The sequence below is a fragment of the Coffea eugenioides genome, chromosome 7 (assembly GCF_003713205.1).
Source record: "Coffea eugenioides isolate CCC68of chromosome 7, Ceug_1.0, whole genome shotgun sequence".
In the NCBI taxonomy this organism is placed as follows: domain Eukaryota; kingdom Viridiplantae; phylum Streptophyta; class Magnoliopsida; order Gentianales; family Rubiaceae; genus Coffea; species Coffea eugenioides.
Genome location: NC_040041.1, coordinates 21,952,679 through 21,965,550, shown reverse-complemented (window position 1 = coordinate 21,965,550; position 12,872 = coordinate 21,952,679). Strand labels below are relative to the sequence as shown.

Genomic DNA, 12,872 nt, shown 5'->3' with positions numbered 1-12,872 from the left:
TGACCCAAAACTATCCCGTGTTCAACCATAAAATGACATTTTTCCCAATTAAGCACGAGATTAGTTTCTATACACCTTACTAAGATCAATTTCAGGTTATCTAGACAGTTTTCAAAACTTTCACCATATACACTGAAATCGTCCATGAAAACCTCAATAATTTTCTCAACATATTCTGAAAAAATACTTACCATGCATCTTTGGAAGGTAGCAGGTGCATTACATAATCCAAATGGCATCCTTCGGTATGCAAATGTTCCAAATGGGCAGGTGAAAGTAGTCTTCTCTTGGTCCTCGGGTGCGATGGCAATTTGAAAATAACCTGAAAATCCATCCAAAAAACAATAGTAAGCTCGACCTGCTAATCGCTCCACCATCTGGTCAATGAAAGGGAGGGGAAAATGGTCCTTTTTCGTGACGGCATTTAGCTTTCGGTAATCGATACACTGTCGCCATCCGGTGGGCTTTCGAATTGGTACGAGCTCACCCTCTTGGTTTGATTCCACTGTCACCCCTGCCTTCTTCGGGACCACCTGTACTGGACTTACCCACGGGCTATCTGATATTGCAAATATAATTCCAACGTCCAGCAGTTTTAAAATCTCTTTCTTTACGACTTCCATCATGAGAGGATTTAATCTCCGTTGAGCTTGCCGTACGGGTTTAACATTCTCCTCGAGTCGAATTCGGTGCATACACACCGCAGGGCTAATTCCCTTGATGTCGGCGATGGTCCATCCTATCGCCTGCTTATGTTCCCTAAGAACTCGAAGTAGTTTCTCTTCTTGCACCTTTGATAAACCCGCGGAGATGATCACTGGAAGTGTCTCCCCTTCACCTAAGTATACATACTTTAGGTGTTTCGGCAGTGGTTTTAGTTCCAAGACAGGTGCCTGCACCACAGATGGAAGTAACCTTTGGTGAGGTTCGGGTATGAAAATCGGTGCAAGATCATACCTTGTCTTCGTGGTTGGTAACGTTTGCAACGATCCAATCACGCATTTAAGCTCTTCACTCAACTCTACCCTAGAAGTTGTTTCGGACTCAAAGTGCCTGGTCAGGACGACCTCTAGTTCATCCCTGCCTTCAATTTCAAAAACCTCCTGTATAGCAGGGTCAATAACATTTATCGAGAAAACAGAGCCAATATTTGAATCGGATGGATATTTCATGGTCTCAAAGATGTTAAAGTGAACAATCTCACCATCAAATTCCATAGACAAAGTACCCTTATTAACATCAATTTTGGTTCGGGCTGTACTCAAAAAGGGTCTACCTAACAACACAGGTGACGGATCACGGGAGTGTTCATCCTCCATGTCGAGCACATAAAAATCAGCTGGAAAAACCAATTCATTAATTTTTACCAAAACATCTTCAATCAACCCGTCAGGGTATGCATTGGTCCTATCAGCTAATTGAATTATTATCCCAGTCTCTTTCAAAGGGCCTAAGTTTAAGGAGGCATAAATGGACTTTGGCATGACATTAATTGAGGCTCCCAGGTCTAACATGGCCTTCCCAATCAAAGTATTACCTATCCTACAAGGAATAGTAAACATACCTGGATCTCCGCATTTCGGTGGAAGCTTTCTTTGTAGAATTGCTGAAACATTCTCCCCAACTATAACTCGTTCATCCCCCTTCAACCGCTTGCGGTTGGCACACAGGTCCCTCAAAAATTTTGCGTACCTGGGTACTTGTTTAATCGCATCCAGTAGGGGTATGTTGATCTCCACCTTGCGAAAAATCTCCAGGACCTCTTTTTCCTTGTCTTGCTTCTTTGGTTTCTCTAACCTGCTAGGAAAGGGAGGTGGATTAGTTTTAGCTGTAGGAATCGGGTTCGAGGGTACCTTTGCATTTTTGTTGTCTGTGCCCTCCTCTTCCAATTCTTTCTCAATCCGTTCCTCGTCCTTGTCTTTAGGAATCACCGGTTCGGGTCCTTGAACTTCCTTGCCACTCCTTAAAGTCATTGCACTTACATTCTTTGGATTTGCCTCAGGTTGAGATGGCAATTTTCCTTGAACTTGGGACTCCAAACGGTTGATTGTTATAGCCATTTGATTCATTTGATTTTGCAATGATTGCACCTGTCCCAGTTGATTTCTCATGCTTTGCAGGTCTGAATCCGTCTTTTGTTGATTAGCAAGTAATTGCTTCATCATCTCTTCCATGGACGGACTTGAGTTTGAAAGTGGTGGTGGGCGATGATGGTACTGCTGTTGGTGTCCTTGCTGTCTATTTGGCACAAAGTTAGACTGCCTATTTCCTCCATAACTAAGGTTGGGGTGATCCCTCCAACCAGGATTGTAGGTACTTGAGTATGGGTCGTACGGCTTTCTTGGCGCGGGCGCGTGGCCCGCCATGTTCACCTGTTCAGCAGTTTCTTCTTGAACCATTGGACACATTTCCGTAGGATGACCCACGGCAGTGCATACCCCGCACGCTTTGACATGTGAAGCACTCCCCACAGCTAATTGTCTTACGAAAGATGTTAATTCGGAGATCTGCTGTTGGATAGAGGACGTTTCCACCTCATTCACCCTACGCGTCGGGATGTCCTCTCTTGAACCAAACTGCTGTGAGTTCTCAGCCATCCCTTCAATCAACTCCCATGCTCCTCGAGGGGTTTTGTTCACTAACGCCCCTCCACTTGCAGCATCGATTATGCTTCTGTCCCTGAAAAGCAACCCCTCATAGAAATATTGAATGAGCAGTTGCTCACTTATCTGATGCTGAGGGCATTTGGTGCACAATTTCTTAAACCTCTCCCAGTACTCATAGAGTGACTCGCCTGGGTGTTGTTTGATACCACATATCTCTTTCCTCAGGCTCGCAGCTCGAGACGCCGGAAAGTATTTGTCCAGAAATTTTTTCTTCAATTGATCCCACGTGGTGATACTACCAGGCGGTAGGTAGTAGAGCCAGTCTTTTGCAGAGTCCTTCAAAGAGAAGGGGAAAGCCCTCATCTTTATTTGCTCTTCTGTAATTCCCGGAGGCTTCATACTGTTGCAAACGACGTCGAACTCTTGCAAGTGCTTGTAGGGCTCCTCACCTGGTAGACCATGGAAAGATGGCAAGAGATGAATTAGACCAGATTTTAGTTCAAAGGGAGTGTCATCATTTAAATGTGGAAAAGTAATGCACAAGGGCTGCTGATTTAAATCAGGAGCAGCCAACTCCCTTAGTGTTCGTGCATTTGCCATAGTGACTTCCTCTTGGTCTGAATCACTTGAATTGTCACCAGACAAATTTGTCGGCTCAACCTCTGGATCAAGTTCCTGAGGTGCAATATCGTATTGCTCCTCCCTGAGCCGCCTGGTTTCTTTTCTCGTTCTACGCGCGGTCTTCTCTACTTCAGGGTCGAAAATTAATTCGCCTGTACGAGAAGAGCGAGGCATAAACTAGAAAAATACCAGAAAAAAAATGAACTTAAAAAGAAACAAATGATTAACGCCAGTCCCCGGCAACGGCGCCAAAAATTGACAGGTGTCGAGCCTGTGCAATAATAAATACCTACTCGAGAAAAATGAATTTTCTGTGTATAGTAGTGAGTAGGGTCGAATCCACAGGGACTGGGAAAAATTCGATTCTTTTCAAGTTCGGGACACGGGGGATTTTTATCAGAAATAAACTAAAAATTAAACAATTTAACTAAAAATAATTAATTAATTAATACAAATTTAAATAGCAATCAAATAAACAATAAGTAAATTCTAGCCAAGGATACAACTACGCAGACACAGTCCATTCATCTTATCATTGATGCAAAGAAGGTTCACTTAATTTTATTAATAGGCTAGTTATAGTCGCCGAAAAACTCTAACGACCAGCTTTTCCTTAATTTATTGATAACCAAGGTACGACCGTTGATTACCTCTAACCAGGAAATACTCCTAGGTACGACCGTAGGAATTAATTTCCTAATTGCATTAAAAACTAGAAAAGCCTAACCCAAATTAATAACACGCTACGAGGGTTATTTAAATCAGATTGCATGTTCTCCTAGTATGTGAAAATACTAGTTGTCACTAATATTAACCGACTAAACAATTACGGATTTAATTGATTAATTTGACAGGAGATTAATAAGTCAAATTGCACATCGGGCCCTTGATATCCAACTAACAAAATAATCCCATGGAAATTAAAATAGAAAACATGCAAATATTAACAAATTAAGGAACACGTAAAATTAATTAGATCTCACAGATATTTGGGACTGCGTCTTCGCGTTGATCCTTGACTAGATGAGAAAATTAGCCACGCCTCATAAGAAAATTCCCACGCAATTTAATTGAACTCAAAGACATTTATCTCTTACTAATAATTGAAAATAAGAATTGTATTCTCTGTAGTCTAATACAATAAAAATAGTTTCATGGAAGAGACGGAAGAAAACAAGACACGCAAGAAATCTTCACCCCAAAACTAAAACTTCTCTGCCTAGACGGAAGAGAAGAAGAAAAACTGCCTCTGGCCAAATGTGCGGCTTCCCCCATAAAACACCAATTCCAAACTTCACTCTCCGCTGACCAAAGAAAACATTCCTTTCCCTACCTAATCAACTCCACCGAAAACAAAAGCAAAGGCTACTTTCCACAAAGGCACCGTGAATCAAGAAAGGAAATGGTCTTTACACAATGGTCAAGTCTTCGCGGTCCCCACCTAATTGAGATGTTGGCCAGCCAAATTGAATTCCCAAATGCAATTCCATTCTTTCTCGTTGGTTTGCACCAGAATTGTGTAAAACTTCACAATAATCTTCTCAAGAGGTTTCTGCTCCAATTTCTGAAATTATATCCAAATACCAAATATAAATATATATTGACAATTAAAGCAAATTAAAGCAATATTTGGCAAGGATAAAAAGGAATATTAACAATAAAATTACTAACAATTAACACCTTATCACTACCGCAGGCCAAGCACTTCCCAGACTTCCTCCAACAGTCATTTTCAGAATGGTTGGGTTTTCCGCAGTACCCACACGTAACTTGAGGGGTCACCGCCGAACCACTAGAAGGCGCTCTCCTAGCCTGTGTCAGCCCACTACGGCCTCCTCTAGACGAAGCACCTCTCGAAACTCTAGCAGTCCTTGGTCCTCCCGCTCCTCTTCCCATCTTGGAAGGCTGTGCACTTTTACTAGCTTGTCCAGAGGTATGGCTAGAAAAGTTTCTCTTTCAACTGTAGAAGTCTCTCACTTGAAATCTTGCACTTTCAACCCTTTGTGCCTTCTCTAAAGCTTCAGTAAATGTAGAGATTTGGGCTGCGGCCAGGCCCTCTTGTATCTCCACATTAAGTCCCTGAACAAACCGTCTAATCCTTTTTCGCTCATTGGTCACCAGTTCGGGAGTGTATTTTGAAAGCTTAGTAAATTTGCCTTCATACTCAGCTACACTAAGGGTTCCTTGTTTCAGCTTAATAAACTCATCCTCCCTCTTCTCTTGAATTAAGGGCGGAAGAAACTTCTCATTAAATTCCCTTGTAAAATTCTCCCAAGTCCAAGGGGTTTGAGTTCTTTCCCATTTTCCTTTTATCAGATCCCACCAAGCACGGGCTACTCCTTCAAATTGGAAAGCAGCGAAATTCACTCGCCTATCTTCAGTGTAGTCTAAAGCAGCGAATATGTTGGTCATCCTTTCCAACCAATTCTCCGCTACTTCAGGATCAGGTTCGCCAAGGAACTTAGACGGGTTAAATTTTAAGAACCTCTCTAAGACTCTATCCTCTCCTCATTCTTGACCCCCAGGTTGGTTGAATGGTCCAGGGTCTTGTCTATCAGTTAGTCGCTCTAGAATATCAGTCATCCTATTAATGACAGTAGCTACTTGATTACCCTCAATATTTTCCTGACCTTGGATCGGTGCAGTTGCCGATCCCTGGTCACCCCTTTGAGGTTGGGCCTGTCCAGTTCCTCGCCCACGACTTCGACCACGGCCTCGACCACCTCTTAGCCTCTCCATAACCTAGGTGTGTCTAATGCAAGAAATAAATAAATTATGCATTGCAAAGTAGAGAGTAGGAACCAATCAAGAAAATATTGGAATTAACAATAATTTACATTCATTAGCATATCAAGTTCATACAATTAGCAAGTCATGGGGTAGTCACAAAAATATAGCACAGGTGCCACACGAGTACTTTTAGTCACAGAAGACTAAAGTAAAGCAAGTGCCTCAAAAACAAGCCACACAGTCATGCAAAATACAATGGCCTCAGCACTTAGCATCACCCCAACTAATTCTAGCTATACTGGTCAAAAGAGTCAAAAGAGTGGTCAAACTGCCTAGACTTAGTCCACAATAGGACTATCAGGAGGAACCTCCTCCTCAGGATCCTCCTCTTCAGAGTCCTGAGCTACACCCATCGCCCCATCCACTAGCCTAGTGGCATCAGCTTGATATCGGAAGCCCGACTACGGACCTCCTCCCTCAACCTAGTAAGTTGAGCCCTAGTGCTCCGGAGCTCCTCATTAACCACAGCAGATGTGGCCACCTCGCCCTCAATCACCTCCTCGAGCTCCGCGACCCTCTCGCCCTGAGCGCTCACCATCTGCCTAAGCTCGTCTACCTCGGCCTGGAGATCCCTATTAAGATCCACTAGCTGATGACGCTCGTCGTCCAGAGCAAGCACAAGATGATTCGGGTAGGTAAAGGTTACCCTACACGCGCACTGTGGGCGCCTATCAGTAGGCGAGTAACGCACTCGAGCTCCCCCTCCAAGAGCTCGGTAGTAGATAGGTCTCGGAGGTACTACATGGCCATTAGCGTGGCCATTTCCATTAGTTGCCAGCACTTCATTCCCGTTTTCCATCCCTGCAAAATAATGGCACTTTTCGGGTTAGAAATTTAAATCACTATCTAATTCGAATGTCGTTTATGCATGCCTAACCCGAACACTAGTATGTCCCAAATACCCCTTAAGGTATAACTTAATTATCCGGTCTCAGATCTTAAGGGTAGAGTATCCAATATGTCTCCCATACAAATCTCTAACCTAGCTCTGATACCAACTGTGACGCCCCCACTTCTCCCTAAGGAGAACCAAAGGGTATCCGCGGGACGCCTGCCTAACTCTCGCCAGGACTCAAGCAATTCCATTCAACCTTATTATCGAACTACACAACACACGAAAATAACTTAAATACAGTAAATGCGGAAGCGTTCAAACTTAACAATAGTTATCTATTATCCAGCCTGCACTTCGGGTGTTCAAAGTACATCAAATTCTCAAAAGTTACATTTCAAATCCAAAAGTACAGCCCGAAACCAAGGCATAGCCAAAAGTGATAGAAATCCTAAACAAAAGTATATCAGGAGGGTTTTTCCAAGTACACCTCCGAGTTCCACCCTGTTAAGGAAAACAAATCTACAGGGTGAGCAAAACGCTCGTGAGGCCAAGAACACACATGCAGGCACATAGTTCAGGTAACCAGCCCAAGTAACGATTCAAGTAATAGATTGCAAGTAATTAATAATGCCCACCAAAATTGTAACCAGAAACAATTCAAGGATATGGTAGCTCTCAGGAGCTAAGTTCCACTTGCTTTGCCAGTTCATTCGTATATCTTCCCGTGATGACTCTCTGTCAACCGAGTTGATATTTCCAAACCGTAGATCACCACTTACTTCTCATCCGTCCACCATACACCGCTTCGGGCCCGCACGACATTTATGAGGCGATACCCCACGAGTATGCCAAGCAAGATCTCTCCAATAGATCAAGCTTATCATGTGAATCTCATGGCTCATCGAGGTTCCCGACCAAACCCATGCCGCCTCGGGTTCCAAGGTCGGCCTATGAGTTTGGACATCCCCCATGTATCATGTAAGTGTCGAGGAGATTCACTCCATCGACGTATGCAGCCATAGCATACCATGTCATGTATTTAAGCATTTGACAGGTTTAAGCATGTATTTCAGGTCATGTAAACCAGGCAAACCATGTTAAGCATGAGTCATTTGTTTCAAATGAGAACGAGTGCAATAAAGTACACACTCGACTCCATTTTTCAAAACTGAGCAGGCTAAGCATGTAATCAGGTAAGCCAAGCATGAATCAAGTCAATAGAATTCAAGTAGTCATACACTTGACACTCACCGAGCAAATCAAGAAGAAATATTTTCTGGAACTTCAAGTGTGCACGGTAGGATCCTCTTGAAGGTCCTCGTGTGCGCTTGAGCAATTAATAATATATTGTCATTCATATATCCCAACTATCAAGGAAGATTGTACACTAGTACAATCTAAGGAAATTTCATGAAATCGAACCTCAATTACACGTAAATCGAGGTTCAATTAGAGTTTCTTAAAGTACAAAAGCATTTGGATTTTTATCTTGGAAATCGAGGTTAAAATGTTTGCATAATGTCGAAAGAATAAAGAGTTCTTGGAAAACTCTATTTCCTTGAAAGTTGGAAAATTTCAGTTTTGATATGGATCTTTGAAAAATCGTATCTCACTCGATACAAGTCTAAAATTGGAAAACTTTATACCGTTGGAAACCTCTTGTAAAGTACTAAAAGTTTTTAGAAGACACTATTTCATGAATCTAAGCGGAAGGTATTCAAAAATGAGCTTAAAGTTGCTGTTCCAGAACACCCAGGATTGAGCCGGGATTGGTTTTTCGCTAACTTTGGAAATTCGGCAGAATTCACTCGTTGCAAACCAGTTCTTGAAATTTATAACTCAATTAGAGATGCAAGTAAGGTTTAGGACAGAACAAGTGGATCGAGACTCGGAGTTTCGAGCACCCAGATATGGTAACTCAAAGTTGGGAAAAATTCAAGACTGTTGAACAAATTTCTAGATTTGGGTTTCCGACTTTGGACCTTTAGTTAAGTGTCAAAATGGACTTGGATTGGTACCAAATTTTGCAGTATAGTACTTCTGTATGTAGGGTATCTCTCTATCAAATTTTGTAGAAAAATACCTTCGAAAAGATGGTTAACCAATCAACCAAAGTTTTGAATTTACTAAGGCAAAACTGCCTTTAGCTCCATTTCTCTCCGTTTCCAAACATTCGCCTAAAGAAAACCACCAAACATGGTTCATTTGTGCAATAAAAGTGTGAGAACCCGTATTTTGCATTTTCTTGGTTTTCGCATTTTTCATGGCTTGTTTTCTGCACTTTCTGTATCCGAAAAATTTTCTAGATAAATTTTACGAGTAAATATAGTTTTTAGATAATTTTTCTAGTATCGAATAGATTTTGAGAAACTAAGAGCGTATTTTGGACGTGAGACCCATTAGTGCGAAAAGTTCGGAAAAATTCGGCCAACTAGATTAAGTTTTGAATACTGGAATTATTTTATCGGGTGTTAAGAGATAATTAGAGGAAGCTATTTGGATTGATGTGAGAGGGAACAAAGTGATAGACTTGCATTAAAAAGGTGACAAGTGTCACCATAAGAGTTAGTCTTGCCATTTGACCACTATTCATGCCTTTACCAAATTAATATCAAAATTGACCAAAAATCTTCCATTTTTCCTTCAAGCTTGGCCGAACCTCCTCTTACAAGAAAAGAAAGAAAAGCTTCCAAGTTTCTTGCTCCAATCTTGTCCAATCTCACAAACTAATCGTTTAATCTTGAATTCCTTCCATAAAACCTCTTCAAGTAGTGATTGTGAGTTGGTGTGTGAAGTTGTTTGGAAAGTTAAGGTGACCCATAGCTCTCTCTCTCTTGTTTTAAAGGTAAGTTGTGTAGAACCACCCTCCTCCTTTAATTGATGCTTAAAGCATGCTTAGTGGTTGTATAAGATGCAAGTTTATGGATTAATTCATGATTTGGGGTTGAAATAATGAAGTTTTATTATTTTTGGAGAATTTTCTGTTTTAATATAAGCATGATTGTGTGGCTATGTTTGATGATTGGAAATGATGTTTAAGAACTCTATGAGGTGGGAAAAGTGATTAATTGCAACCAATTTCTGTTTTGGACCAAAAATTGAAAAGTGAGGGTTTTGTGATGAACATTCTGTCCGAATTTTTAGGTCCTAGATAGAGGCCGAATTGGTCTTAGCTCAAAACATGAAAGTTGTAGAGAATGACATTTTAGAGGTGTCTACAATATTTCAGGTCAATCGGAGTTGTGTAGAGTGAGAAAAGTTGAAATTACTATTGCTGTTCTGGTTTACCCGAAATTGGGATTTGCGACTGTAATTGGTTGTTTTGGCTGGAATTGCTTCCGAATTGGTTGTTGAGGTCTTCTGATGAAATCTATCCCTGTTTCTTAGCTTTCAAATGGTTTTGGAATTTCTGGATTTGGACTTGTAGAGCCTGAGTTATGATCTTTCCGCTAGAATGCGTTTTGATGAATCTGTTTTACGTTGTTGATGAAGTATCTTGCATTTTTGACCTGTTTGCACTCAAAACTGGGCTGAGTGACCTTCTGTGATGTTGTAGCCCTGTCTTTTAGCTTCGAAATGGTGGATCTTGCACCCTCATCCGATAATCGTAGTGTCTTTGGTGCCAAAACCGCAAAATGACGTCAAAAACTGTTTTCTTGGGTTAAAGCTTATTTCCATTTCCGGATTTTTCTGGTTTCCTTTAATGTTTATATATTTTTATGGAACCTTATTTTGGTAATACTTGGCCTTGGTTTATGACTTGTAAACGAATCTTATTGTGTTTATTTGAATAGTTTTAAGGCTTGTTTTCATTCCGATCATTTCCTAGCTAACTTTTGTACTTGTACTACTTTGAGCCTAGTGAACGGCTTTTGGGAAATGAGATGACTTTTGTGTGAGATGTTGGAACTGATTTGAGGTAATAGTGAAGCCTTAAGGGCTGGAAAAGTAAGAAATTTAGGGGAAGTGCTGCCCGATTTTCTAGGCCGTTTGGTTCCTTTAAGTTGGATTTGCCTTTTGGTAGAAATGAAAGGCTTTTGGGTTGTTTGCGCCTAAGTCTTCATGTTACCTTTTTGTTTCCAAGAAAATCATGTTTTTGCACCCTTGCATTAGTATTTATTTGGCAAGGCATACGACGTGTAGTCGAGCCTCACTTGTGCATTCCGTTTGCTCGATTTGGATATGAAACCTTCAATTGGTTTATTTTGATTATTTTAGGGTTTCTTGGCGATTAAGGCCAATCTGAAGTGAAAACTTTTGAAGTTGAGCAGGTGAGTGTACCACTCCCTCCATTGCTGTTTAACTTGATTTCTGCTCTGCAATCTGTTTAATTTGTTTGAGACGAGAGTGTACTTTATCACACTCGTTCTCTTGTCTGTTCATATGCCAATTTACCATGCAAAATTTGAATCTGTTATCTGTGTCTGCATCTGTTCGGATTTCTATGACCTATGAGCTCAATCCTGTGGCTAAGTTATTCGAGTCGGGCCGGCAAGGGCCTGGACGATTAGATAACGAACCACGGTAGTCTGTTTTGGGATCTTTGGGTATTGAGACCCTTGGTTCCGGGTATACTCGAGTATTACCATTTCTGTTCGTTTGCGGTGAGCGGGCCCGGTAAAGGGGTGTTTGGTGAACGGGATTCGGTGTAAAGAGGGGTCTACGGACGTTGGTTCTATATACGTTGACGGAGAGTCAACCGGCTTGGATCAAGTACTGCGCTGGAAAGTTGGCTCCTGAGAGCCACCTGTATCCTTTTGATTTGAATCATTGGTTCCTTTACTTTACATCTGGCATATGTACCTGATTTGTGAAATGTGAAAGGCCATGATTTTACTGCTATATGTTTGGGACCTCATTGAGCGCAAGCTCACCCCTTTCTGTTCCTTTTGTTTTCCTTACAGGAAAATAAATACTTTTGGACTGGATTTGATAATCGGTTGCCGAATTGAGCAAGTTGGACATATCTTTTGCATAGCTCATTGATTTAAACCCTAAATGTACTTTTGGGTCCGTTTCTCTATTGGATCTGGCAAACCATACATGTATCCATTTTTGAATCACTTTGGTGTGCCCTTTGGGTTGTAATGCTAAATTCTGAGATGTGAATGTTTGATTGATGTTTGGATGGGTTCTGACGAGTCGGTTACTTTTCATAGCCGACTTCGGTTTCATTTTTTGTTATTTTGACATTTTGATATGTTTACCGCGTTGGTAAGTTCCGGAATGTTTTTAGCTCGCTCTATTCCGATCCGTTAGTCCTGGCGAGAGCTGGGCAGGCGGTCCGCCGAACCCTTTGGTTCGCTTTAGGGTGAGGTGGGGCTGTCACAAAAAGTCCCCGACTTAAGGAACATACATGATATATTTGGTAGGTGTTTAGCACCAAAAAATTCATTTAGTAAATGTGACGCCCCGTAAAGTATGAGTGTGAGAACCCGAAAATTTTCTAATTTTCTAGGGTTTATTTTATTTAATCGCCCGCCTTTTTCGACATTTTCTATATTAAAAAAAAAAATTTCCCAGATAATTTTATTGAGTAAATATAGTTTTAAAATGTTTTTTCTAATATCGGGTAGTTTTTGAGAATTTAAGAGCGTATACCGGACGTGGGACCCACTAGTGTGATAAGTGCGGTAAATGTGGTTCATTTGGAGTAGTTTTGTATATATGGTTCATATTACATGGTGTTATGAGATAATTAGGGGTTTGGTTAGTTCATTAATTCTTGCAAGACAAAAGAAATGAGATAAGCTTGGAATGGACACATGTTGCCTTGTGATTGGAGCTTGGCATTTGACTAGTCTTTCTTTACCTTTACTAAACCAATTTTGACCAAAATTTGTCTTTCATTTTCACCTTCTTGGTCGGCCAACTCTAGAGAGAAAAGAAAGAGAGCTCTTCAATTTTTACTCCCTTTTCTTGTCCAAATCTTGTAATCCAACCATTTATTTCTCAAATTCCTTCATAAAACTTACTTGCTAGGAGTGATTGAAGTGCTTGGTGGTTTTTGTTTGGAGGGA

General features: G+C 41.1%; 1 non-coding gene across 1 annotated transcript; it reads left to right on the top strand.

Moving 5' to 3' along the window:
- The first annotated feature begins 2,727 nt into the window (after positions 1-2,727).
- On the top strand, positions 2,728-2,834 carry LOC113778933. Its single transcript, XR_003469398.1, has one exon. It is a non-coding gene; the product is annotated as a small nucleolar RNA R71 (small nucleolar RNA).
- The last annotated feature ends 10,038 nt before the right edge of the window (positions 2,835-12,872 follow it).